Source organism: Lethenteron reissneri, unplaced genomic scaffold (genome assembly GCF_015708825.2).
Source record: "Lethenteron reissneri isolate LAM-NWPU_2019-01 unplaced genomic scaffold, ASM1570882v1 scaffold_1640, whole genome shotgun sequence".
Classification (NCBI taxonomy): domain Eukaryota; kingdom Metazoa; phylum Chordata; class Hyperoartia; order Petromyzontiformes; family Petromyzontidae; genus Lethenteron; species Lethenteron reissneri.
In genome coordinates, this window is record NW_026891378.1 from 3310435 (window position 1) to 3337891 (window position 27457).

Consider the following 27457-nt stretch of genomic DNA (forward strand, 5'->3'; position numbering starts at 1 on the left):
CATCCGAGAATTCCCACAAAAGAGCCCGCAATTTAATCTGCTGTGACCCGGATAAATCACCGGCATCCGCGCAGAGGGCGTCAATCCATCCCTCGTCTAACTTAGGAGGAGGGCGAGGCTGCCGACTGTCAGATACATGTCCAACAACCTCGGTCCCCAGAGGCGCCACTGTCGCATGAGCGAGCACTGTCCCCTGTGGAATGACGATTTCGGACAGACCAACATTTAAAACTTGTAAAAATGGCTCTCTGTCGCCCGCTATGAGAGTCTGTGCGGCCACCAATGATAGGCTCTTAACTGCTGTGTTGGAGGGCCCCAACAGAATGTCATTTACCGAGGCTGTGGTAGCGAGCGGTTTCTTTAACCGCAAGGGTACAAGCATTTGTGCCCCTGGCGGAATGCATACAGCGCAAGCCGTAAAAGCCTGCACGGAGGCATTTGCCGTTCCATGAATGCGTGACTGCGGGTAAAAATGCCATCCGGCGGCCCGACGGGAGTTCAATACATCCCTGGTCGATGAGGATTTTAATGGGCATTTTGGCAAGAAAATCAGTTCCCAGGAGGCACGGCACCGCGAGGGAAGAAGAGACCAAAATAGGACCGGCCAATTTAATATCACCAATTGCAATTTGCACCCGAATTTGCCCGTTAATTCCCAGAGAACTTCCATTTGTGGCAAAACACGGAACAGAGACCTTTTGCAATGGTCGACATCGCACCGGCAGTATGTTATAAATCAAATCGGAAATGATAGTGGCAGATGCACCGGTATCGACGAGCACACGAAACTCTACACCCTCGATTGAACCAACAACCACCGAGGAACCCGCTATCGCTGCGACCACTCCATGGGCCAGCTCCGACCACTGCCCAGGTCGGAGTGACCGTGAAGAGTCGCCTGAACACCGCGCGTCATACGCCGAATTCCGAGCGAAGTCAACGGTGCGTTGTGGTGTATAAGGTGTGAGTGAGGGCCGAGCGTGAGGGGTGCCGCGACTCACCTGTTTATGCCGCGGTGCGCTGGGAGCCCTGTGGTCCCGGTCTTGGGATCCGGAGAAGCTCTGACGAGGTACACGGCAGTCGGAAGAGATGTGGCCTCGGCGGCCACAGTTGAAGCACGTCACGTCGCCCGTCCCCGCTCCTGGTCGTCGCGGCGTCTGGTGCGATCCGGTGATCGCCAGCCTGTCGCCCTGAACGTTGAGAAGACCCGATCTGGAGAGCGATCATCGTCCCTGCTGGCAGGCCCTGATGTCGTAGCAGATGTGGTGATGGGCTCGTCCTGGTCGAGCATCAAGTGAGCATGTGTAACGGGTTCCGGAGACACTTGTAGATGTACTTCTTTATTACAATACAACACTCCAACAGTACTCCAACTCTCCAACAGTCCTGATACTCTGTTACAGCCTAGGTACACAGCCTAGCTACACAGCCTAGATACTCTACTCTGGCTACGCTCCGGAACTCGCCCTCACAAGGTCGTAGAGTAGGGAGTTCCAGAGTCGGGAGTTCCAGAGTCCCAGCGCTGGCTCTCGCAGCATCCCAGGGTCTTCAGATGGCTGGTCGTGGGTCTTGGGTCTTGAGTTACAACTGGGCCCTGATCGTCCAGGGAGCTCTCCTTTTATGCCTGGTCTAACGAGGGGTGGGGCCGTGTGCGCCACCAGACATCCCACAGAGCACACACAGCCCCCCCCCCCCCCCGTTGGCGGCGCCAAAAAGGCTTAAGCGCCTGGGAACCCAACGCCTGGCGCCCAGAGGCTTAAGCGTCTGGACCCCCTGGGAACCCAGCGCCTGGCGCCCAGAGGCTTAAGCGTCTGGACCCACCTGGGAACCCAGAGCCCCCAGCAGCCCCTCCCTTCTTATGTCACTACATTACCCCCCTCTACGTAGCCTCCAGCCGACCCGGCTGTCAAAAAAAATACAATTGTACAAGAAATTATTTGTTAACCATCAAAATGAGTGTGTGACAAATCAAGAAAAAAAATGAGAAGAAAGCGCCTCTCCCCCTGCTGTGGTCACCGATGCAGAACAACACTGTATAAACACATATATGCAGGATGAACGCACGCCCCAATCGCCCACTATACATGATGGCAAGGTGAGTGGCATCGCGTTGGGACAAGAGTTCGTGGGCGGGGGTCATGAAAATCTTTGAGTTTTGAGCGAGTCCGATTGGCAGGTCCATCGGTCGCGACGGAGGTGGGAGGGGACCGACGACCCGCTGTTGTGCTTGTGTCCTGGGTCGCTGATCCCGCGGGCAAGCTTGTTCCCGCTTGGTCGGCCGTGGCGGATTTCATTCCCAAGGCACCTGAGGGCGGGACAGCGGGACCTGCCCGAGAGTTAGAAGCAGCATCATCGCGGCGCGGCTCGTCAGACATGTCGCGCTCTCGGCCCCGGAGAAGTGAAGGAGGTGTGTAGGGTTGAATGTAAGGTTTTAGACGTGACGGGTGCACGAACCAACGTCGCTTGCCATGCTGGATCCTGACACACTGCGGGCGGAGAACGTGAATAATAACAACCGGGCCTCTCCAAGGCTTAAGCAGTTTTGAGGAAGTAGCCAATGGTACCTGCGGGCAGTGGAGCCAGGCGCGGTCCCCTTCTACCCAAACGTGTCGGGATGTGCGGAGATTCCGCAACCGCTCGTTGGCAAGCTGACGGGCTTCTGAGTTATTTTGAGCAGCCTCCCGGGCATCCACGAGACGACGCACATTAGCACGAATGTGGTCGGCAATCTTAGCCTTAGGTGCGGGCTGTTTAATGTGCAATTGTACGTCGATTGGGGAGCAAACCTCCCTACCATACATAAGATAGAATGGCGAGTACCCCGTGGCAGCATGGGGCGCCATTCTATAGGCGGCCAAGACACCAGGTATGTGGAGATCCCAATCAGTCTGTGACTCAGACACCTGGTGGCTTAGCATGGAGGTAAGTGTCCTATGTAATCGCTCGACCATACCGTCAGTCTGGGGGTGATATGGCGAGGTGCGAATTTTGTGTGTCCCTAGCAGGTTGCACACATCCCGCAATAGGGTGGAAGAGAAATTTTTCCCTTGGTCGGTCAGCAGGCGTTCGGGAGCACCCTTGTCCAGGACGTAGCCCTGGAAAAAGGCCTCCGTAATGGCTGCTGCAGACTGGTTGGGGAGTGGCCAGGCCATGGCCCATCGGGTAAAATATTCGACCCCAACCAAAAGGTACTTACTACCCCGAGGAGTAGCGGGAAACGGACCCAAAATATCCAATGCGACGATCTCATTGACCCGGGAAACTTTAATGGATTGGAGCGGCGGGCAGGACGGCCTAGCAGGTGGTTTCCGCCGTGCACATTCTGTGCAACCTTGCACAAGGTCAGCCACATTGTTTGCCATGCCCGGCCAGAAAAATTCCAATTGGATTTTAGCTAGTGTTTTCTGAACACCCAAGTGCAAGAGGCGACTGTGGGTTTCCCACACAAGTCGCCCCCGCAGGGAGGTGGGCACCACCAATGTGTGGGATTGGGACCCCCCATCCCAATGCATGAGGACGCCTTCCCGGATGGCATATGATACGGGGCCCCCCTGTCCCCTGTGACCCTCGGCATCCCTAGCGCGGCGTCTCAATTTGAGGAGGGAGACGTCTTCCATCTGAAGACGTCCCCAGTTGTCCAACCCGAGGCCCAGCAATGCGTCCTGCGGAACTTGCGTGGAGGGAGCCCCGTGGTCCCCGACCCCATCCCCGGCCGCGGCCGCAAGGGATGGGGGCGGTACCCCGTCAGGCTGCCTACAACTCCCCGCACCCAAAAAACAAGCACAGCGCTCATTGTTCGGCAGTCGCGACAACCCGTCGGCGTTCCCGTGTTGAATCCCCTTGCGGTAAATGACAGTGAACGCAAAGTCCTGGAGGATCTCGAGCCAACGCGAGAGCTGTCCAGATGGTTGGTCCACTCGCAAGGTGTATTGTAGCGCCGCGTGGTCGGAGCGTACTGTGAAATGCCTGCCATACACGTATGGCCTGTACTGCTTTATGAAAAAAACGATAGCAAGCAATTTGCGGCGCGTCACGCAGTAACGTTGCTCCGCGGGCGACAGCACCCTGCTGCCATAGGCGACGACGCGCTCCACTCCATTGACAATTTGCGACAGCACCCCTCCAATTCCGGTGGTGCTGGCGTCTGTATCCAGAATGAACGGAGTGGTAAAATCTGGATAAGACAGGGTAGGAGCATCGACCAGTGCTTTTCGGATGGCATTGAACGATGCCTGTTCTAACTCTCCCCAGCGGAATTTGACCCCTTTGGCCGTTAATGCGTGGAGGGGCTTCGCGATGGATGCGAATCCCGCAACAAATCGTCGATAATATGAGGCGAAGCCGATAAAACTCCGCACCTTCCCAACAGAGGTAGGAGTTGGCCATGAGCGCACGCAATTTGTCTTTTCGGGGTCCGTGGCAATTCCCGAGCGGCTGACAATATGGCCCAAATAACGAACCGAATCCCTCATGAGGTGGCACTTTTGCGGTTTGAATTTGAGGTTAGCCGCTCGCATTTTAAGGAAAACTGCCTTCAATCGCGTGAGGTGTTCATCAAAAGTTTTGCTGAACACGATTACATCGTCGAGGTAGATTAGGCAAGAATCCCACTGGAGCCCAGCGAGGACCAGCTCCATCAGGCGCTGGAACGTCGCCGGGGCCGAGTGAAGACCCATGGGAAGTCTGTTGAATTGGAACAGTCCCTGCGGCGTGCGAAAGGCCGTCTTTGGTTTGGATGCGTCATCAAGGGGTAGCTGCCAAAACCCCGAGAGGAGATCCAAGGTGGAGAAGTAATGCGCACCTGCTAAGGCATCGAGCGACTCGTCCATCCTGGGAAGCGGGTAGGCGTCGGCCACAGAAATCTTATTAAGTTTCCTGAAGTCAACACAAAAGCGGAGGCTCCCGTCGTGCTTCTTAACAAGAACGATCGGCGCCCCCCATGGGCTATTTGATGGCGCAATGACATCGGCCGCCAACATATCATTGACGGCCACCCGTACATGTTCCTTTTCGGCCGGGCTCAACCGGAATGGGTTTTGACGAATTGGAGCGGCATCACCCGTGTCGATGTGGTGGCTTAGCAATTTAGTGCAGCCAATGTCGAATTTGCTTTGACTGAAAACGTCGGCGAAATCGCTCAGCAGCGTGCGTAATTTAGCATTCTGTAATGGTGACAAATCGGCAGAAGTGGAGCAAAGCGCGTCGAGCCATCCTGTGTCAGGACCTGGCTTGGCAACGGAAGAGAACTCGCCCCCTACGTGACCCACGATCACATCTTCTGGCGGGGCTGGCGTCGCGTGAGCAAGCACCATTCCCTGACAGATAACGGCCGTTTCCAATCCCGCGTTAAGGACCTGGATAAAGGGGTCGTGGTCGCTTCGCACGAGCGTTTGTGCACACACGAGGTCCGACACCCGCTCAGCTGAACGCGAAGGCCCGATCACAGCACCCCCCATGAACGCGTCGTAATCAAGGGGTTTACGAAACCGGAGGGGAACTAACATCTGAGAGCCAGGAGGAATGTGAATTGTGCACGCCGCCAACGCCTGCACCGTCGTAGATGCAGAGTGCAACCGAGTGGGTGTGGGTAGGAAGGCCATGCGTTGGCCGGAGGGTAGCTCAATACACCCTTTGTTAATGAGAATTTTAATGGGCATCTACCCCAGGAAATCTGTTCCGAGGAGGCACGGAACGGCGAGGGTTGATGAGACCAAAATGGGCCCAACTAATTGGACGTCAGCAATGCGGATCTGAGCATTGATCCGTCCGGTGATGCCCAACGAACCCCCATTTGCGGCATAGCATGGCACATCAACTGGCTGCAAGGGACGGCATGTATCGGGCAAAATGTTATAAATTATGTCTGAAATGATGGTCGCCGACGCACCCGTATCAATCAACATACGAGCATAAACGCCCTCGATGGAACCCACTATGGCAGAGGACCCTGCCGCAGCGGCAACGACCCTATGGGCCAACTCGGACCATTGACCCGGTCCGAGCGCCCGGTTGTTCAATGATGGGCCCGAATCCCCCTCCTCCGAAGCATGACCCCCCTGTGTGGTGTGAGGGTGCGTGCTTGTTGTAAGTGGGGGCCGAGAGTGCGAGGTGTCGTGACTCGCCTGGGTATGCCGAGGATACGGTGGTGGCCGAGGCGCCGGAGGTCCTGAAGTCCGGCGTCGGGGGACCCGGCAGCCGGACGCCACATGGCCCCGAAGGCCACAGTTGTGGCAGACGATGGACGCTCCGTCCTGGCGCGAGGTTGGCCGGTCCCGCTGATGGTGATCTCGCTGGGATCGCCAGTTGGACGATCCGCGATTTTCTGTTGCTGCGAAGGCCTGATGAGGCCCCGAATGCACGTCATAGGCTTGAGCATCAGGTGGGCCTGCGCAGGCGGCGATGGTCGTGTCCTCATCGCAATGTAGGTGTGCTTGGATGCACCTGGCAGCACGTAGCGACGTGAAGTCGTCGTCGTCGTCGGCTGTCGGCATGGCAACTCGAAGCTGGCGGGCCAAGCTCATGAGCTTCTGCAGCACGAGTGACTCCACAGCGTCTTCATCCATGCGAGGGTAGGCAACCTTCGCAATGGCCAGCAGCGCGCTGCGGTACCCCATCGCCGACTCGGAGGCCTTCTTCCTCCTCGCATCGAAGCGGTGACGTGCTTCGGATGGGGGGTCCATAAATCAGCCGCATCTGATGAAGGGCATCCGTGAGCGTGGCACGTTTCGCGCGTGGCACAGCAAGGAGTGCTGCGAGGGAGTCGTCGTCGAGCATGGCCGGGAGGCCCTGGAGCACTTCATACTCCGACCAGCCAGACGTCTTTATAAGAGAGACGAACCGGCGTTCGAACGCTGCCCACTCACCCCCCTCTGAAGAAAATGCCTTGAGTGCCGGCAGGCGTTGCTGGACGTGAGCCAAGCTTTCGTTGCCTGGCAACCCGGCTGAAGCTGGCTTCACGTTCGCAGCGCTGTCACTCGGCGGTGAGGGACGCAGCGCTGATGACGCGGCGTTGCTAGGTTGCAAACAGCTGTCACCCGGCGGTGAGGGACGCAGCGCTGATGACGCGGCGTCATCGGGTTGGCCCACGCTGGGCCCGGAAGTGACGTCGCTCCCAGCGGCCACTGCTCCCCCCCCAGAAGTGACGACACACCCGGATGTCTTTGTGTTGGAGCCGGCGGAATGGCGCGGTCGCTGCGCCGCCTCTCTCCCTGCTGCCTCCGCCTGTGAGCGACGCATGTCGTCAAGGATGGAGACGGTGGCGTGGAGCAGCTCGGTGAGGCAAAGCAGCGTTTCCTCCATTGCTGCTCCCGACGCTGGAGGAGGATCGGCAGGTGTGGTGGACGACTGCTCAGCCGGCGGTGCGGCGTTGTTGTTGGCCCGAGTTGGCTGCCTCGTCGCCGCTTGCTCCTCAACATCGCCGTCAGGACTGAAGGTACGTGGCTTACTTCTTGTCTCCATTGCCACCTCTGACGCCAAATGTAACGGGTTCCGGAGACACTTGTAGATGTACTTCTTTATTACAATACAACACTCCAACAGTACTCCAACTCTCCAACAGTCCTGATACTCTGTTACAGCCTAGGTACACAGCCTAGCTACACAGCCTAGATACTCTACTCTGGCTACGCTCCGGAACTCGCCCTCACAAGGTCGTAGAGTCGGGAGTTCCAGAGTCGGGAGTTCCAGAGTCCCAGCGCTGGTTCTCGCAGCATCCCAGGGTCTTCAGATGGCTGGTCGTGGGTCTTGGGTCTTGAGTTACAACTGGGCCCTGATCGTCCAGGGAGCTCTCCTTTTATGCCTGGTCTAATGAGGGGTGGGGCCGTGTGCGCCACCAGACATCCCACAGATCACACACAGCCCCCCCCCCCGTTGGCGGCGCCAAAAAGGCTTAAGCGCCTGGGAACCCAACGCCTGGCGCCCAGAGGCTTAAGCGTCTGGATCCCCTGGGAACCCAGCGCCTGGCGCCCAGAGGCTTAGGCGTCTGGACCCACCTGGGAACCCAGAGCCCCCAGCAGCCCCTCCCTTCTTATGTCACTACACATGGATGCTCTGGGCAGCTCGCAATGAGCACGTCTTCATCATCCATGGCTTGGATGACAAGGCGCAGTCCCCGCGCCATCTCCACCAGCTTCTGTAGGACGAGAGCGTCGATGGCTTCATCGTCCATGCAGGGGTAAGCCGCTCTTGCCATGGCGAGTAGCGCGGTGCGGAACGCCAATGGCGATTCTCTTGGCTTGCACCGTCTCTCGTAAAACTGGTGGCGTGTGGCGGAAGAAGGTCCGTAGACATCGGACAGCCGCTGAAGTGCCGTTTGTAGTGTCGCTCTTTGTCGCTTGGGAATGGAAATGAGCGCAGAGAGAGTCATCGTCCAAGGTGGCTGTTAGTGCACGTAGCGCCTGGGCATCTGACCAGCCCACCATCTCCTGGTGGCTGAGGAAGCGACGCTCAAATGCCGCCCAGTCGCCCCCTGTGGACGAGAATTCACAGAAGACGGGCAGACGTTGCTGTAGAGCAGCCGCGTCATCCTCTTCGTCTAGGTCGGACTCGGTCCCAAACGCGGCGATCGCTTGATCCACGACATTTACTGTACGGCGTCTCAGCCGTGATGACGTGGCATTGCTGGAGTGGCTTGCAGAGGCAGCGTCGCGCTCTGATGACGCGGTGTGCCGTGATTGGCCGCCGGAGTTCCCAGCATGCACGTGGCTTCCGCTTCCGGCGGAACCACGTGACCCATCGGCGGGAAACTCAACCTCTTCCGGGTGTGTGATGGCAGGAATGTCCGCCGTCGGCCGCTCCACTCCGCCCGCAGCCCCCAAGGTAATTTCCTCCAGGATGGCTGCTGCAGCATGCAGCAGCTGGGCGAGACGTGCGTGAGCAACCTGGATTCCGCCGCTCGCGGCGATCGGCTGCACCGCTGGTGGTGGGGCGGCTGTCGGCACGCCGGCGTCTTCAGCGCCGCCCTCAGCACCCACGGGTGAGTTGGAGCGTGCGTCGTCCGGACTTCGCGTGCGGTTCATTCGTCTTGTTTCCATCTTCTGACTCCAGTTGTAGTGTTATTACGGACTGACTTCTAAACTTCTTTATGGCACACACTGTTTATTGTCTTAATACACAGTCCCTATCACACAAAGGGGTATATGGTCCCCTCACCCGTTACCCTGAGGAGATACAGCCTCCGGACCTTGCACAGCTCTCTAATCTCCCTGCTATCCCAGCGTCCTCTGGATGGACCTAGGGGATCTCTCCCCGACCACTGGTTACACTGAGCCCTAGCCCTGATACGGGCTGGAGGGCTTGGTCCAGGGTCCTAGATGTCTTCGGCCGACTTGGGTCTTCGTGTAGCAGAACTGCCCGAGAGCTCTCAGCACTCTGGCTTTTATACCTGTTCGTGGCCGGGTTGTCCAATCCCCGGCCACCTTGTGGAACCCTCCGATTGGTCCTTCCCAATCTGGCGTTTGGATCCTACCTCACCCTATTTGACCCTGACCGTTTGATTGAGCAGGACAACCTTGTTTACGATCCGCTCGCGAACAGCGAGTAGTTATCACCACTACACTATCAACACCACCAAAACCATCATAATAACCATCACCAACATCGTCACTATCATACTACGTTCACCACCATCATTACTGTCATCATCACTATCATCAGCAACATCATCATCAACATCATTATCTCCATTATCACCACTACCACAATCACCACCATCACCACCATCAACCACCATCAAGCACCATCAACCACCACCATCAACCACCACCATCATCATAATTACTATCATCACCACAATAATCACCATTATCACGTGCATCATCATAATCATTACTTATCATTAACACTATCATCATCACCATCATTATAACCATCATCACCATAATCACCACTATCAACATTATCACCACCATCATCACCACCATCATCACCACCATCATTATCATCATCACTATCAGAACCCACATCATCATCACCATTCTTACTACCAACAACAACAACCGCCATTCACCACTAAGTGGCGGTGACGTCACCACGACGCTTGTGCCAGTGCTATGTGCACGTTGAGGCCACGTGGCCTCATTCTTACCACCACTACCACCAAAATCATCACCATCATTACGATCATCAACATCAATACCACAAAAACTGCCATAATTATCACCATTATCACATCCACCATCACGACCATCATCACCACTATCATCCTCACCGTGAAAACCACTATCACCATCATTCCCACCATCACCCTTATCACGACCCTTACCACCATCTCGCTCATCACTACCATTACTACCACCACTGTCATTATCGCCACCGTGATCACCACCATCATCACCATCACTACTATCATTACTACCATGATCAACACCACTTCCTTCATCACCATTTCACCATTATTACCACCACTACCACCATCATCATGGTAACGTCTTTGTAGTTGGGGCTGTTATTTTTGTTAATTGTGTTTAACCGGAGCGAGAACTCAAGACACCAGAATAGGAGTCTCATTTGTAAGAGTGAGTGGAATGAGGAACGAGTGCTTGGGTGAGTGAGCAGATGAGTAAGTAGTTAAGTGACAGAGATGGTGGGTGATTGAATGATTGATTGAGTGCATGGTTGATTGGGTGAGATGGTGGGTGAGTGAGTGGGTGAGGAGACGGGGGAGATGGTTGGTGGGTGAGTGAGTGAGTGAGTGCATGGGTGAGTGGGTCGGTGGAGTGTTTGAGTTAGTGAGAGGGTCAGTGAGTGGTTAAACTATTGAGTGCATGAGTTAACGATTGAGTGCATGGGTGAGTGAGATGGTGGGTGAGTGAGTAGTTGAGTGGGTCAGTGGTTAAGTTAGTGAGTGAGAGGGTAGGTGAGTGTGTAAATGATTGAGTGAGTGAGTTCAAGTGTATCGTCTGTAACCGGGTGTAGAACTCGGAAGACCGGGACAGCAGTCTCATTTGCAAGAGTGTCTTGGGGCTGGGGGGAATCTCCAAAATAATAAAAACGACAACGTGAGTACAGGAAACAATAATGAAGCGAAGATTGAAGATTAATTAGAGGAAAAAACAACCACCACCACCGTGTTACAGACGAAACAGAAAAAAAGCGCCCCGAACAAACTCCCAATACTGCAAGGGTGGAGACAGCGTCTGTCCACCCAACTAACAGTCGTGTCCACGTGTTGGGGGGCGATCTCGACTCCCCAGGGCCACCCGTCGCGGCGTCCAACGTGACGTAATGACGACTCTCACAGACAACACCGATAGCCCACACATCCCGATTCCCCCCCCCCCCACCACGGTTCCTGGGTTTGTCGTCACAATGGCCAGCGCGGTGCCACTGCGGCAAGCCCCCCAGGGCGAGACTGTCCCGGACTCCCCCTCAGCGTTGACCTCCCTCCGGGAGCATCCGTAGAGCAAGCAGCCGGACCATTCGTTTGTAACCCAAATGGAGCCGTTGCCTCCCCCCCATCTCCTCCTCTTGCTCAGCACTCAGCCTCCCATGCAAACAAAAACACGTCAAAACCCCCTCAGCCTGGGTGAACGAGGCAGGGCGTGAACAATAAGAAGAGGTTTTCATACCCCTTTTCTGGCACAAATAAATGAGAGTTATGTTGAGATGTTCAAACACCAAACAGTATACCTTTTGCAAGGAATCAAGTACTGCATTAACCACACACGGTACTTGTGTTGTACACGTGTAGTGAAATAGCGCTGGCTAGTGGACAGCAGCGGCAGCTGTGGTGGACAGACCGTGCACACGCCGGTGAGGGCGTGCACGGGGTGGAGGCAGAGAAAGGAACTGGGGCAAGGGTCACAGAGGACCTCATCTGGAGGCCCCTGGAACCTGCTGGTGGGTTGGAGAAAGGAGGCGCGGTCAGCACGGAGCCAGGCCGTGCTGGCAGCATGAAAGGAGCTGAGAGCGAGGGGCTCAGGGCTGCCGGTTAGGGCTGAACGATTAATCGATTTCAAATCGAAATCGCAATGTGAAACAATGCTATTAGCGTATTGCAACGGTTGTGATTTTAGCACGTCTTTTTTATTTACCTTAACAATTGTTCTACATTTCATTGGTCTATTTCAATTAAAATTTTCAATAAATACATTTTTGAAGAAATTCATATCTTTTAAGTTATCATACTTGCATTAGAATATATAGAGCAGTTCATAAATTGATGGTATCATGTGGTAATGTTCCATCACATGTTTATAATCTATTACACAGTGAATATTGAGTTGAAGCTTGACTTACATTTTTTTTAATTGGAAATCAAATCGCAATCAAAAAATTCTCAATTAGATATTTTGAGCATGTACGCCAAGCCCTCAAGATGAATGGATATTCGGACCGCACAGTCCGCAAAACTGTATCGCCAACCATGGTGAGAGAACCATCTGAGTACCCAATCAAAACCATCAGGAATCAAGTCCAAAATCTTGAATAAACACAACATCTAGGTTCGATTAAACACAGTACACAAAATCTGTGATATGATCACATCTGTGAAGGATGTGATTCCTGATATGCAATACCCTGGTGTCTACAAACTAAGTTGTCTGCGGCAGCAGTTACATTGGGGAAACTAAATGACATGTCTCAGACCGTGTTCGCAAACACAAAGCAGATTTGAAACACGGCAGAACCAATACCTTTGCCGTGGCTGATCACTGTTTTAACGCGGTGGGCTCACATGACATTGTTTTTTCCGAGACTAAGGTACACTGCAAACCTTCGGGCTACCTTCAAAGATTTGTCCATGAAGCCATCCAGATATATAAACACAGACACAATTTCAACCAAGAATATGGATACAAACTGAGCAATCATTGGAAGGACGTTATTTACCGGTTTAAGTCATAACTGGTGGTGATGTCTCCCTTTCTGCCTGCCGATGTTAACAGATATTCTCGACTCTCTGAGCCACATTCACTAACACAGCCTCTCTCTCCCCCTGCTACCGATTATCTATGCCCCACCCCTCTTCCCCCCTTGCCTCCCCTCTCTTATCTCTGCCACCCCCCCTCTCTCTCCCCCCTGCCGCTGATCTCTTACTCTTGTCTCGGCAGCTCTCTCTCCCCCCTTGTCCCACTCGGCCCCTGCCGCCGGTCTTGTTGCGATCGAAACGTCATGATATATTATTTTCTACCTACGTGACTTTACTGAAAGAACCAAAGAATACAGATATTTTCCCAAAATCGTAAAGCCCTACTGCTGGTTCTGGGAGTGGACTCGTCTCGTCGCTGCTGTTACCTCATCATCGTCGTCGCTGCCGTCTTCACTAGATATTGCGCTGCTGGAAGTTGTTGGCTATCTCAGTCAGCGCCATCAGTGTTTGATGATTAAGGTTGTGTACAGGCTAGACTAAGTAATGGTGGAGAGTGTAATGATGAGACCGTGGAAGTTGTGAATAAAGAAGGTGCCTTCTAGAAACTCTGTCTCTGAATCGTTGACACTATATTTGGTGTCAGGAATGGTTAGAAAATTCAATAGACAGGGTATAAATGGCAATGCCAAATATATCCAAGAAGAAGAGCTCCAGTGGCTTCCTAATAACTTAAGGAAACGCGTTCCAGACAGCCACAGAAGCAGCACATCTAACAGCGCCACACAATACGGTGACCGTCTTTGTTCGATCTTGCAATGTGATGATAACCATTACTGTACGTATATGTTCATAAGTTTTGCTGGCTGAATTTCTGGCTGCCTGCCTGGCTTCTTGGTAGGCGGCCGAGCAAGTGAGCGTATTCGGTGATGACATCACGCAGCGCATCTGCGGGATGGCATCAACCGCGTTGAGCTAGGTTCCTGCATGCTGCTGAAGTCATAACCCTCCCACTCAAACCACCATTCACCCCTGGGCGTGTATCCCGCGCAAATGAGTGAGATGCGTCATCACGCTATCATATCATACTCAGATCATCATACGAGCAAACTACATTAGGAGAATAAGTTTGCTGACTGGATGGCTGGAGGGAGAGACAGATGGACAGTCAGATAGAAAGGGCATGCGGGCTACTCGTGTTTGATTAGAAAATAAAAATGTTAAGTAAAATAAATAAATGGTAAAAAACCACAGCACGTGCTATTGTCTTGAGTATCACTGTTGATACGAAGTGACGTTAACCTACAGTATATAGAAAGCAATACACGTACAGCAACACGGACGAATTTGACGTGAGTTTGTGTGTGAACAGACCAGTACTCGCTGTGTCTGATTCAATACAAATCCTATTGTAGTGCTCGTTCTGGCTATCAACAAAAATACACGCAGTCTGCTGCACGGTGCATGTGAAGGAGGCAATGCATTTGCACTTTGATAGACTCACACAGAGATCCATAGACTCGCTCACACAGAGACACAGGCTCACTCAGAGACAAATAGACTCATCACATAGAAACCCATATACTCACACAGAGACCCACACTCACGCAGAGTATCATAGACACACACACACGTACCCATCGACTTACACAGATACCCATTCACTCAATAACACAGTGAGCCATAGACTCCCTCACACAGAAACCCATAGACTTTCCACATGTAGCCCCATATACTCCCCTGTCGGTAGCAAATCGGGGAGCTAGGGCCAAGAGTGGGCAAAAACCAGGAAGGGAAGGCACAGGGCATGAGCGGGACATTCGGGAGCAGGGCGAGCTGGAGAATGGTCGTGTGTAGAGTTGTGCGAGAACTCTCACCTTCTGGGTTCTAGTGCCGACGCGCAATGCACACCAGGTCGGGTCACCCCAGAAAGTCAGTCTATGCCCAGACAAACCAGAGGTGAGAGATTAAACGTTACAAAGTCCGTGTCGCCTTGGTCTTCCTGTCTTTGGTGGTGCATTGTGGGTGTGCAAGTGACTTGTTGTTAGGCAGGTAGCGAAATGTATTAGAGGGCTCGTCCCGAACAGGACGCCCTCAGTTGAGAATACCTCCCTACCACCGAGTCCTGCATAGGGACTTTACCCCGAGGAGCTATCTCCTTGAGCCGTGGGAAGGCCGCATAACCACGGTTGGAGGGGGTGTTGGGGGGTGTGTGCGTAGGGCAAGGGGCCAACTTTAGGCCATGCTCAAGCCGCGCTCAGAGGGGCCACCGCTGAGTAATTTCTATCGTGCACAAAGTGGGTCTCCCGCTATCAGGCGAAACGGGGCACGGTCCGATTTATCTACGCCCAGTGCCGCCAAAGGTCGCGGAAAGGTGTGAAGAGTAGATTCGCCGTGGGTAGGAGGGGCCGACCTAAGGTTGTGTTCACACCACCCCTGTGGAAAAATACACATATATACATATTCACCCGAGTGGTAAAATGCACTGGGAGCCAGCAGTGAGTCGAGACTGACAAATGGAACCCTCGATGCTCTGCAATGTACGAATGTGGCATGGGAGTGGATGTATTGTGTATGTCAGGGATGTCAGGGGTGGGAATGGAAATGGACAGTGGGTTTTGGGGCATGGAGGGGATTCCCAACCAAAAGGAAGGAGACAGTGGAGCGGCAACAGTGGAGGAGGGGAGGAGCAGGCGAGGAGATGCAGGAGGGGGCATCAGGGGGCTCGGGGCATTGTGGCGTGGGGGACGGATTGGGAGAGGGCTGTGGGCAAGTGTGGGCTGGGGGTGAATAAAAGATGGACCCCACCCCAACCTCGTGTCGGTTCTACTTCACATGGACATTCTGCGGTGTGCGGTGTCAGTGGTTCAGAGCGACTTGCACCGGCTGCACGTGCCGGTGTGTACAGTTCTGTGGTGGGAGTGGTGGCGCAGCGGTTAGCGCGGCGCGCCGTGCTACGATTCGGGCAGAGACCCCAATCCCGCTCATGGCCACCGCCCACACCAGGGACAGCGTCAGCGATTATCTCAACCGGCTCTGGGCCTCCTCTAGGTCGACTCAGCCTCAACTGATAATCTGGTGCGGTGTGTAGTAGACATCGGCACTAGGGAGACAAAGGCGGCCTGTGGGTGTGGTTCTGGCCACTCACCGCCTAGAGTCTGTGTGGGCTACACGGGGGAGCTTTGTCTCTGCACGACACAGAGCAGTGAGCCGCAGCCACGTGACTGAGTTGAAGGCGAGCAACTCCACAGGCGTCTCACAGCTCGAGAACGAGACACCCGACACATTGTTTACTTGTCTATGGTTCTTGCGGTAAAGTCACGTAGATCGAAAAAAATAATAACAATAAAATAATAATTCATATGAAAATAAATGAATAAAAATTAACCCGTAAAAACAAAGTTTTTCACTATAAATCTTTTATATGCGTGGCATCGGTTTTATTTTATGATTAATTTCTGTTTTTCTTGAGTAAGAGTTTCATTTTTATCACGGGTATTTTAAATTAAATATAAGGAAAGTAGTATATATGGATTATAAGGTTTGCAGTTTTTGTATGATTGTTTATATTGTACATTTTTGTTGTTTTCTTGAATAATTTTCTGTGTTTAGGAAAAATATATGATTGTGTTAGTGAAATGCTTTTTTCCTAAAAAGTGGAAAATTTTGGAGAGAAAAAATTCACGAAAATAAATTGTCACGCACAACGAGTCTGTGTGCAAAATGTCAGCTCGATTGGATCACGGGAAGTGGGTTAAAAACCACCACTACCACCATTATCATGGTGACGCCTTTGTAACGTCTTTGTAATTGGGGCTGTTATTTTTGTTTTATTGTGTTTAACCGGGGCGAGAACTCAAGACACCAGAATAGGAGTCTCATTTGTAAGAGTGAGTGAAATGAGGAGCGAGTGATTGGTTGAGTGAGTAGATGTGTAAGTAGTTAAGTGACAGAGATGGTGGGTGATTGAATGATTGAGTGAGTGCATGGTTGATTGGGTGAAATGGTGGGTGAGTGAGTGGGTGAGGAGACGGGGGAGATGGTTGGTGGGTGAATGAGTGAGTGCATAGGTTAGTGGGTCGGTGGAGTGTTTGAGTTAGAGAGTGGGTAAACTATTGAGTGTGTGAGTGAGTAGATTAGTGAGTGAACGATTGAGTGCATGTGTGAGATGGTGGGTGAGTGAGTAGCTGAGTGGGTCAGTGGTTAAGTTAGTGAGCGAGAGGGTAAATGATTGAGTAAGTTCAAGTGTATCGTCTGTAACCGGGTGTAGAACTCGGAAGACCAGGACAGCAGTCTCATTTGCAAGAGTGACCTGGGGCTGGGGGGATCTCCAAAATAACAAAAATGACGTCAGCACAGGGAACAATAACGAAGCAAAGATAAATGAGCGGAAAAGAAACAACCACCACCGTGTTACAGACAGAACCGGAAAAAAACAGCACCCTGAACAAACTCCCAATACTGCAAGGGGGGAGACAGCGTCTGTCCACCCAACTCACAGTCGTGTCCACGTGTTGGGGGGCAATCTCGTCTACCCAGGGCCACCCGTCGCGACATAACGACGACTCCCACAGACAACTCCGACAGCCCACATCTCCCGGTCCCCCCCACCCACGGTTCCTGGGTTTGTCGTCACAACGGCGAGCGGCAAGCCCCCCAGGGCGAGACCGTCCCGGATTCCCCCTAGGCGTGGGCCTCCCTCCGGGAGCATCCGTGGAGCGAGCAGCCGGACGCTTCGTTTGTAACCCAAACAGAGCCACAACCTCCTCCTCTTGCCCATTCATGAGCCTCCCATGGTGATGCTGTGTGTAATGATGATGGTGTGATGATGGTATGCGGTGGTGCTGTGTGTGTGTGGTGGTGCTGTGTGTGTGTGGTGGTGCTGTGTGTGTGTGGTGGTCCTGTGTGTGTGTGGTGGTGCTGTGTGTGTGTGGTGTTGCTGTGTGTGTGTGGTGGTGCTGTGTGTGTGTGGTGGTGCTGTGTGTGTGTGGTGGTGCTGTGTGTGTGTGGTGGTGCTGTGTGTGTGTGGTGGTCCTGTGTGTGTGTGGTGGTGCTGTGTGTGTGGTGGTGCTGTGTGTGTGTGTGTGGTGGTGCTATGTGTGTGTGTGGTGGTGCTGTGTGTGTGTGGTGGTGCTGTGTGTGTGTGGTGGTGCTGTGTGTGTGGTGGTGCTATGTGTGTGTGTGGTGGTGCTGTGTGTGTGTATGGTGGTGCTGTGTGTGTGTGTGGTGGTGCTGTGTGTGTGTGGTGGTGCTGTGTGTGTGTGGTGGTGCTATGTGTGTGTGGTGGTGCTGTGTGTGTGTGTGTGTGGTGGTGCTATGTGTGTGTGTGTGTGGTGCTGTGTGTGTGGTGGTGCTGTGTGTGTGTGGTGGTGCTGTGTGTGTGTGGTGGTGCTGTGTGTGTGTGTGTGGTGGTGCTGTGTGTGTGTGTGTGGTGCTGTGTGTGTGGTGGTGCTGTGTGTGTGTGTTGGTGCTGTGTGTGTGTGGTGGTGCTGTGTGTGTGGTGGTGGTGCTGTGTGTGTGTGTGGTGGTGCTGTGTGTGGTGGTGGTGCTGTGTGTGTGTGGTGTGTGTTGTGTGTGGTGTGGTGTGTGTGTGTGTGTGGTGGTGCTGTGTGTGTGTGTGTGGTGGTGCTGTGTGTGTGGTGGTGCTGTGTGTGTGTGTGGTGGTGCTGTGTGTGTGTGTGGTGGTGCTGTGTGTGGTGGTGCTGTGTGTGTGTGTGTGGTGGTGCTGCGTGTGTGTGTGCGGTGGTGCTGTGTGTGTGCGGTGGTGCTGTGTGTGTGTGGTGGGGCTGTGTGTGTGTGTGGTGGTGCTGTGTGTGTGTGTGGTGGTGCTGTGTGTGTGTGGTGGTGCTGTGTGTGTGTGTGTGGTGCTGTGTGTGTGTGGTGGTGCTGTGTGTGTGTGGTGGTGCTTTGTGTGTGGTGGTGCTGTGTGTGTGGTGGTGCTGTGTGTGTGTGTGTGGTGGTGCTGTGTGTGTGTGTGTGGTGTGTGTGGTGGTGCTGTGTGTGTGGTGGTGCTGTGAGTGCGGTGGTGCTGTGTGTGCGGTGGTGCTGTGTGTGTGTGTGTGGTGCTGTGTGTGTGTGTGGTGCTGCGTGTGTGTGTGTGTGGTGGTGCTGTGTGTGTGTGGTGGTGCTGTGTGTGTGTGGTGGTGCTGTGTGTGTGTGTGGTGGTGCTGTGTGTGTGTGTGGTGCGGTTGTGTGTGTGTGGTGGTAGGTGTGTGTGTGTGGTGGTGCTGTGTGTGTGTGGTGGAGCTGTGTGTGTGTGGTGGAGCTGTGTGTGTGTGTGGTGGTGCTGTGTGTGTGTGTGTTGTGCTGTGTGTGTGTGGTGGTGCTTGTGTGTGTGTGGTGGTGCTGTGTGTGTGGTGGTGCTGTGTGTGTGTGGTGGTGCTGCTGTGTGTGTGGTGGTGCTGTGTGTGTGTGTGTGTGCTGTGTGTGTGTGTGGTGGGTGCTGTGTGTGTGGTGGTGCTGTGTGTGTGGTGGTTGGTGCTGTTGTGTGTGTGGTGGTGCTGTGTGTGTGTGGTGGTGCTGTGTGGTGTGTGGTGGTGCTGTGTGTGTGTGGTAGTGCTGTTGTGGTGTGTGTGTGGTGCTGTGTGTGTGTGTGGTAGTGCTGTGAGTGTGTGGTAGTGCTGTAGGTGTGTGTGGTAGTGATGTGGTGTGTGGTGGTGCTGTGTGGTGTGTGTGTGTGTGTGGTGATGTGTGTGTGTGGTGGTGCTGTGTGTGTGTGTGTGGTGTGCTGTGGTGTGGTGGTGGTGCTGTGTGTGTGTGGTGGTGATGTGTGTGTGTGGTGGTGTGCTGTGTGTGTGTGGTGGTGATGTGTGTGTGTGTGGTGGTGCTGTGTGTGTGTGTGGTGGTGCTGTGTGTGTGGTGGTGCTGTGAGTGTGGTGGTGCTGTGTGTGTGTGGTGGTGCTGGGTGTGTGGTGGTGCTGTGTGTGTGTGTGGTGCTGTGTGTGGTGGTGCTGTGTGTGTGTGTGTGGTGGTGCTGCGTGTGTGTGTGCGGTGGTGCTGTGTGTGTGTGTGGTGGTGCTGTGTGTGTGTGTGGTGGTGCTGTGTGTGTGTGTGGTGGTGCTGTGTGGTGTGGTGGTGCTGTGTGTGTGTGTGGTGCTGTGTGTGTGTGGTGGTGCTGTGTGTGTGTGGTGTGGTGCTTTGTGTGTGGTGGTGCTGTGTGTGTGGTGGTGCTGTGTCTGTGTGTGTGGTGGTGCTGTGTGTGTGTGTGGTGTGTGTGGTGGTGCTGTGTGTGTAGTGGTGCTGTGAGTGCGGTGGTGCTGTGTGTGCGGTGGTGCTGTGTGTGTGTGTGTGGTGCTGTGTGTGTGTGGTGGTGCTGCGTGTGTGTGTGGTGGTGCTGTGTGTGTGTGGTGGTGCTGTGTGTGTGTGGTGGTGCTGTGTGTGTGTGTGGTGGTGCTGTGTGTGTGTGTGGTGGCGCTGTGTGTGTGTGGTGGTGCTGTGTGTGTGTGGTGGTGCTTTGTGTGTGGTGGTGCTGTGTGTGTGTGTGGTGGTGCTGTGTGTGTGTGTGTGGTGCTGTGTGTGTGTGGTGGTGCTGTGTGTGTGTGTGGTGGTGCTTTGTGTGTGGTGGTGCTGTGTGTGTGTGGTGGTGCTGCGTGTGTGTGGTGGTGCGCCTTCCGGTGGGATGATTTGACAGAAAGTGACGTCATGGGCAGTGGGCGGGGCGATGACGTCATGTTCCCTCGACGTACCTAAGCTAGTGCCCGTGAAGTGAGCAGGGTTCGTTGTAGAAACCCGGGAACGTGAAGGGTGGAAGCTAGAACCAGGTGTAGGGCTGACGGAGTCTGAAAGGAAGCCAGCATTAGCTGGCTTCCTTTCAGACTCCGATGTTGGCTGATCCCTCGGCCGACACAGAAGAAAGAGCCGGCGAAGCTAGCTGTGCTATAGGCAGACAGAGTGTGGGTCCGGGTGAAGGACCAAGCATAGGACCCCTATCCCTGGGGACAAGTGTTATATCCCTTAATCTGCTACTGGCGTAAGCCCTTAATAAACACCTGGTATAAGCCCCTACAGAAGATCTTCCTCCGAGTCGTCTTTACACCGCAACATTTGTATGTGATGATGCAGTGTGTGGTGATGCTGTGTGATGCTGCTGTATGTGAGATGCTATGTGTGGTGATAGTAATGCTGTGTGTGATGATGGTTTGTGTAGAAAAGCTGTGTGATGATAGTAATGACATGTGGTGATGCTGTAATTGTGATTTGAGTGATGATGCTTTGTATGATGAGTCTCGATATGATGGAGCTGTGATGATCCCACGTGTGATGATGCTGTGATGCATGTCTATGTGATGGAGTTGTGATGATCCTGTGAGTGACGGTGCTCTATGTGAAAAGGTAGCCATGTATGTTCTGCTTTCACAGGACAGCGAAGGTTACAGCAGATCCACCCTCAGGTCCTAGTCAAGAGGACATTGCCTCGCTTAAAGGCACCGAGGGAACTGTGGCCAAACGCCTGTGTGAGTTCTTCAGTGTGAAACTTGGGTGATGGGGCCATCTTCACAATACATTATCCCCGTGTGTGTGCACGAGGTCGATACAGCCTCAAATGATCATCTGGTGTTGTATGTAAACATCACCACTAGGGAGACAAAGGTGGTCGGGCGTGGTGCTGCCCGCCCACCTTGTGTGCCGTGCCAGCCTTCCTAAATGCTCGTTAACATCACTTGCTCTAATGGTCTGTTTAGGCTACACAGGGGATCTTAGTCTTTGTTCACATCCCAATCCAGGACCCTATTGAACAGAGCCATGAGACTCAGTATGGCGTTCTTGTGTAAATAATCAGCATTACGAGTCAGGGGAAGTTGTGATGTTGAGATGCAGTGTGTGCCTGTGAATGTGTCTGTGCATTTGTGCGTGGGGGGAGGGTTGGCATAGTGGTTAGCACACTGCATTATGAACCCAGTTACCTAGCTTTGATTACCAGCCATGGCTAACATCAGTGGCAGGTGATATCTTATCCAGTCCTGGTGCCTCTGCTAGGCAGTTTCAACCTCAAATGAGTTCCTGATGTTGCTAATGGTCATAATGATGGTTATAGTGGTCGGGATGGTGGGGATGATAGTGGCGCAGCAGCCAGTCATCTCAGTCGACCCATGGCACCTGAGGCTGCCCCATAACCTCCTGCCAGTTGGCGTTCTACACTTCACGTCGTCTCAACGTGCACATAGCCTGGCACAAGCGCCATGGTGATGTCACCGCCACTTCGTGGCGAATGGCGGTTGTTGTTGGAAATTATGCTGATGTTGGTGAAAATGTGAGTAATGGGAATGATGATGGCATTGGTGAGTGATGGTGTTGGTCGTGGTAATGCCAGTGATGGTCGTGGTGATGGTAATGATGGTGACATTGGTGATTATATAGGTGGTGATGGTTTTAATGATTTTGTTAATGGCGCTGATGGTAGTAGTGATGATGATATTGGTTATGGTGATAATGGTAGTGATGGTCCTGATGATGGTTTTGATGGTTGTTGAGATGGTTATGATGCTGGTCGCGTTGGTAATGGTGATGAAGATGTTAGATATGGTGGTGATGCTCATAGTGTTGATGATGGTGGTGATGGTAGTGTTCATGTTGTTGTCATTGATGATATTGATGGCGAGGATAATTGGTGATGGTGATGTTTGTAATGTTCTTGTTGATGGTGAACATGATGGTTGGTGACGGTGATGTTGATGGTGGTGATGGTGGATGATGGTGATGATGGTGTTCTGTAGTGATGTTGTCATCGCTGTCACAGACGGATGCTCACCGACTCTGGACGCAAACTCAGCTCATAACGAACTCCAGATCTCTCCGGATCTCAGGATGATGACGCTGACCCGTGCCTCCCAGGGTCGCCCCGATCACCCACACCGGTTTAATCACTTTGCACAAGCACTGTGCTGTGAGAGCTTCTCCTCGGGCCACCACTACTGGGAGGTGGACGTGGGGGATGCGCGGTGGTGGCGGGTTGGAGTCGCGTACGGGACGATCCCACGGAAAGGACGTGGTGGTGCTACACAGCTGCTGGGAGGGAGCGACGCGTCCTGGTGTTTAGAGAAACGTGACGACAACTTCTCAGTGATTCATGGTGGAGTGGAGACTGCACTGTGGGTGAGGGGGGCCCCCTCCCCCCGCAGAATCGGGCTTCACCTGCGCTGGGAGGGGGGGCTCCTGGCGTTTTACCGCGCTGACTCCATGGAGGTGATCCACGAGGTTCGGCAGCGATTCTTGCAGCCTCTCTACCCTGCGATGTGGGTGTAGTGTTCTAATGAACCATTGAAGATTGTGGATCTCAGTAACGCATCCTGAGGATGGGTAGAGAGAAACCCAAGAAACCGAGACAGAAACCCAATAAACGAATGAGAGGGGGGATGGTGAGGAGAGGGTGAAGTGAGATTGAGGGGAAGGTGGAACGGAAGGTGGAATAGAAGGTTGAACGGAAGGTGAGGTAAGGTGCGGGGAGGGTGAGGTTATGGGATGGTAAGGTGACGGTTAGGGGAGGGTTGGGGTGAAAATTTAGGGAATAGTGAGGTGAGCATGGAGTGGGAGGGTGAAGGGGGGGGTTGGTGTGTGTGAGCGATGTCATCTGTGAAGTACAAATCGCCGGTGTAGAAGTTTGAGGGATTTGAATGAAATCTGAGTGGGGAATCAGTGCAGCCCCAGAGTCCGTGTGGCCGCTCCTTCACCTGCAGTCCGCGCTCGCGTTACCAGGCCCCATCATCGCTGCGATTCACCATCATCATCATTACCACCAACCCATCATCATCAATATCATTATCCCCATCATCACTACGATCACCACCATTAACCACCATCACCACCATCAACAACAACAAAAAACACCATAATCACATCCATTATCATAATCATCACTATCATCACCACCATCACCACCATAAACATCATGACCAGAACCATCATCACCACAATCATCATCATCACCACCATCATCATTACTACCACCATGATCACTATCATCACAATAATCACAATCATCACCAAGATCACCATCATCACCACCACCAACACTGCCACGATCATCGCCTCATCATCATCACTGTCATCACCGTGAAAACCACCATCATCCTCATCACCATTTCACAATTATTACCACCACTAACACCTTCATCACAATCATCATCGTTACTATTGTAGTGCTGAACTTTACGCGGACAACTTCTTCCTTTTCTGTCGTCACTTTATTTTATCCAACTCAGCACATTTCGCCACCATTTCCAGCGCGTTCTCCGCTTGCTCGTCGCGCTCTGCCGGCCTCGCTCGCTCCGTTCCTCCCTCCCTCTCCGTCTCTCCCGACTCTCTCAGCTTCTCCGTCTCACTCCGACTGTCTCTCTCGTTCGGCTTCTCCGTCTCTACTGCTACCCTAGACTTGTTCTTCTACTCCACTGCTGCCCTATACTTCTTCTACCCCGCTGCTACCCTATACTTCTTCTTCTACCCCACTGCTACTCTACACTTCTTCTTTTGCTCCGACCGTCTCCGTCCAGCTCCTAGCACAACTCCTCGTCTCACTCTGACCCTCCCGTATTTATCCCCGTCCCTATTAATTTACATTAATTAACTGGCATCCCCCCCAACGCCCCGCGCCCCCGGCCCCCGGCGCCACCTGTCCCCATTCCCAGACTTAAAGGCGCCACCCTGTCCCTGACAACAACTGGCCAATCACTGCCCTGCATCCATAATTGCCTAACGGGCCGTCTCCGTCTCCCCCGTTGTCCCCCAGCAACACCAGAATGTCACGATCACGATACGACCCCAATGTTCCCAGCCCGCACGTGTTTACCCCCCTTGCCGTGCGTTAAACCACTACACTATCATCATCCCCCCCCCCCCCCCCTGGCAAATCCCTTATCTCTACATAAAACATTAAAGACCTAACACAGACCACGTAACGTTTTACTCATCCCATCAGTCGCAGGCACGGCCTTCTGGGAGTGCCTAATTGAAGCGGCATTTAGTTCAACGCGAGCAACACTCTGGGCAGGTTTTGACATTCAGTGTCTCATCAGCAGCAGTAAGTCTCGTCGTGAAGCAACTTATATCGCAACGTACGTAGCCAACCGTGCTAATCGGAGGTGCAATTCTGGCGAACAGCCCAGATGTTCATAGGCAGGAACCAGTTTCGACATTCAGTGTCTCATCATCAGCAAGTCCAGGCATTGCTTAAACCAAGGCTCACGACGTTTTGCTGACTGGATTCATGGCTCCCTGCCTGGCTTCTTGGCGAGCAAGTGGGGACGTCACGGCGCGCATCTGCGGGATGACATCACCACCTCACCCCACAGCGTTGAGCTGGGTTTCTGCGTGTCGCTGACACCTCCCCCCCACCCCGTCATAATCCACCATTCACCCCAGGGTGTGCATTGCACACAAATGAGTGGGATGTGTCATCACGATATCGTGTCATACTCAGATCATCATACTAGCAAACTACATTAGGAAAATACATTTTGCTGGCTGGATGGCTGGAGGGAGAGAGGGAGGGGCGGACAGTCAGGTACAAAGGCCGTGTGGGCTGCTCGTGTTTGATTAGAATATAAAAATGTTCATTTAAAAATTTAAGGTAAAAAAAATCACACAGCACGTGTTATTGTCTTGAGTATTACTGTTTATTTAAAGTGGGTCTACAGAAAGCAATACACGTACAGCGACTCGGACGAATTTGACGTGAGATTGTGGGTGACCAGACCAGTACTCGCTGTCTGATTCAATACAAATCCTCTTGTAGTGCTCGTTCTGTCTATCAACAAAAATGTGACAAGCTTTCTGCACTGTGAACTTGAAAGAGTTCTGCATTAGCACTTTTATAGATTCACTCAGACCCAGACTCACCACACAAAGACACAGACTCACTCACACAGACCCATAGACTCACTCAGAGACACACTCATTAACAGGGACCCATAGACTCACACAGAGACCCATACACACACACCAACCCAGACTCACACTGAGACCCATAGTCTCACATAGAGACCCATAAACTTAGAGACCTATACACTCACACAGAGACCCATTGTCGGTTCTGCCACCACTGCTGCTGTAGTTGTTGTTGCTGTAGTTGTTGATGTTATTTTTTGATGTCGTTCCACGGGGATGTTGATGCCTCGGATCACCGTGGGTCAGGACTGGAGACGGCTTCCCTGCACGCGTTGCTGGTGATGTGGAGCACAGCGGAAGCACGGGAGCAGGGCCAGAGGGGGTGTCAATGGTAGTGGTTTACACATGTCTGTGTGTGTGTACACGTGTCTGTGTGTGTGCACACGTGTATGTGTGTCTCCGCCTCGCTGTGCGCCACGTTGCACCGCTAGCTGAGTAGTTAACCTCGCATCCAATAAACGCTCAGAGCCAGGGTGAACGTCCGACTCCAAACGTCATTTATTGAATTGAACGAGTTAAAACTGGTAAGAAAACAGCACAGATACAGCATCTGTTAATACCCGGAAACACCAACACAATGAATGAACACCACAGCATCATAACATTGTCATAGATAACATGTTTCTCAACAATAGATCCTGGATGGACCAGGCACCTACATTACCAGTGAATAGCTATACAAGAGCATAAGCTACTGTGTTACATAAAGGCACATCGTGTATTCCTCACACTGCACCCCAAATGTACCGCACTACATATAACACTTAACTGTGGATGAGACATTTTGTCATCCTTGCTCTCAAGATCGCAATATAGTTACTTGGGTACAAGTTTGACTCGACTTATTAAATTACAAGTAACATTCACAATAAGTAAAGTTGCAGGCTTCGTTGTTAACTAGGTCTCGTATTTATCATAACAATTTAACATAATTATAAAGGCATTCACAGCATTATAACGGTCATTCTAACATTATAACAGCTTTCCCAGTATTATAAGAACATAAACGAACTTACAGAAAATGCTTCTTAAAGTCCTACAATGGACAATTACAGCTGTCTTCACTGGGACGCGATTTGTGCCGCCATCTTGAATGGCTGCATCCAGCCTCGTGGCTGAAAGACTGTCAAATCGGAACTTCCTGGTCACGTGACCAAACTCAGCATCAAAACAGGAAATGCCTGTATGCGCACACCCCGTGAGGCAGAACAGTGTGTGTGTACACGTGTGTGTCCATGCGTGTGTGTACACGGAATGGGGAGCGGTAGTGTAGTGGTTACCACGCTGCACTAAGAACTCGGCGAACTGAGTTCGATCCTAGCTCAAGGCCAACACTGATGACGATTATCTGAACTGGTCCTGAGCCTCACCTCGGTCGACTCAGCCTCAAATGAGTACCTGGTGCGGTGGTGTGTAGTGAACATCGCCACTGGAGAGACAAAGGCGGCTGGGCGTGGTGCTGGCCACCCACTCTCTCGTGTGCCACAGGTGCTACAACCCGCGAACAGCACTTGCCCCTAGAGTCTATTGGAGGCTACACGGGGGAGCTTTGTATGTCTCTACAATGTGACAAAGCTCCCCGTGTAGCCCACCCAGGCTGGAGGAGCAAGAGCTGTTAGTAGCGAGCAGCAGCAGCGCCTGTGAAGGCCGCCACTGTGGGGCACGAGGGGGTGGGTGGCCAGCACCACGCCCGGCAGCCTTTGTCTCCCCAGCGCTGATGTTTACACACCGCACCAGGTTCTGATTTTGAGTCCGAGTCGACCTAGGGGA

At 52.9% G+C, this 27457-nt stretch overlaps 1 protein-coding gene, 1 long non-coding RNA gene and 1 pseudogene across 2 annotated transcripts in view; 2 read left to right on the plus strand and 1 right to left on the minus strand.

The window, feature by feature from the left end:
* The window catches only part of LOC133339127 (E3 ubiquitin/ISG15 ligase TRIM25-like), a 44012-nt pseudogene extending 20914 nt beyond the window's left edge, over positions 1–23098 (plus strand).
* The window catches only part of LOC133339144 (uncharacterized), a 172123-nt gene that overhangs the window by 131304 nt on the left and 13362 nt on the right, over positions 1–27457 (plus strand). The gene's annotated exons all lie outside the window — the stretch shown is intronic.
* LOC133339111 (E3 ubiquitin/ISG15 ligase TRIM25-like) overlaps positions 1–27457 on the minus strand; it is a 160192-nt gene that overhangs the window by 110509 nt on the left and 22226 nt on the right. The window lies entirely within an intron of this gene.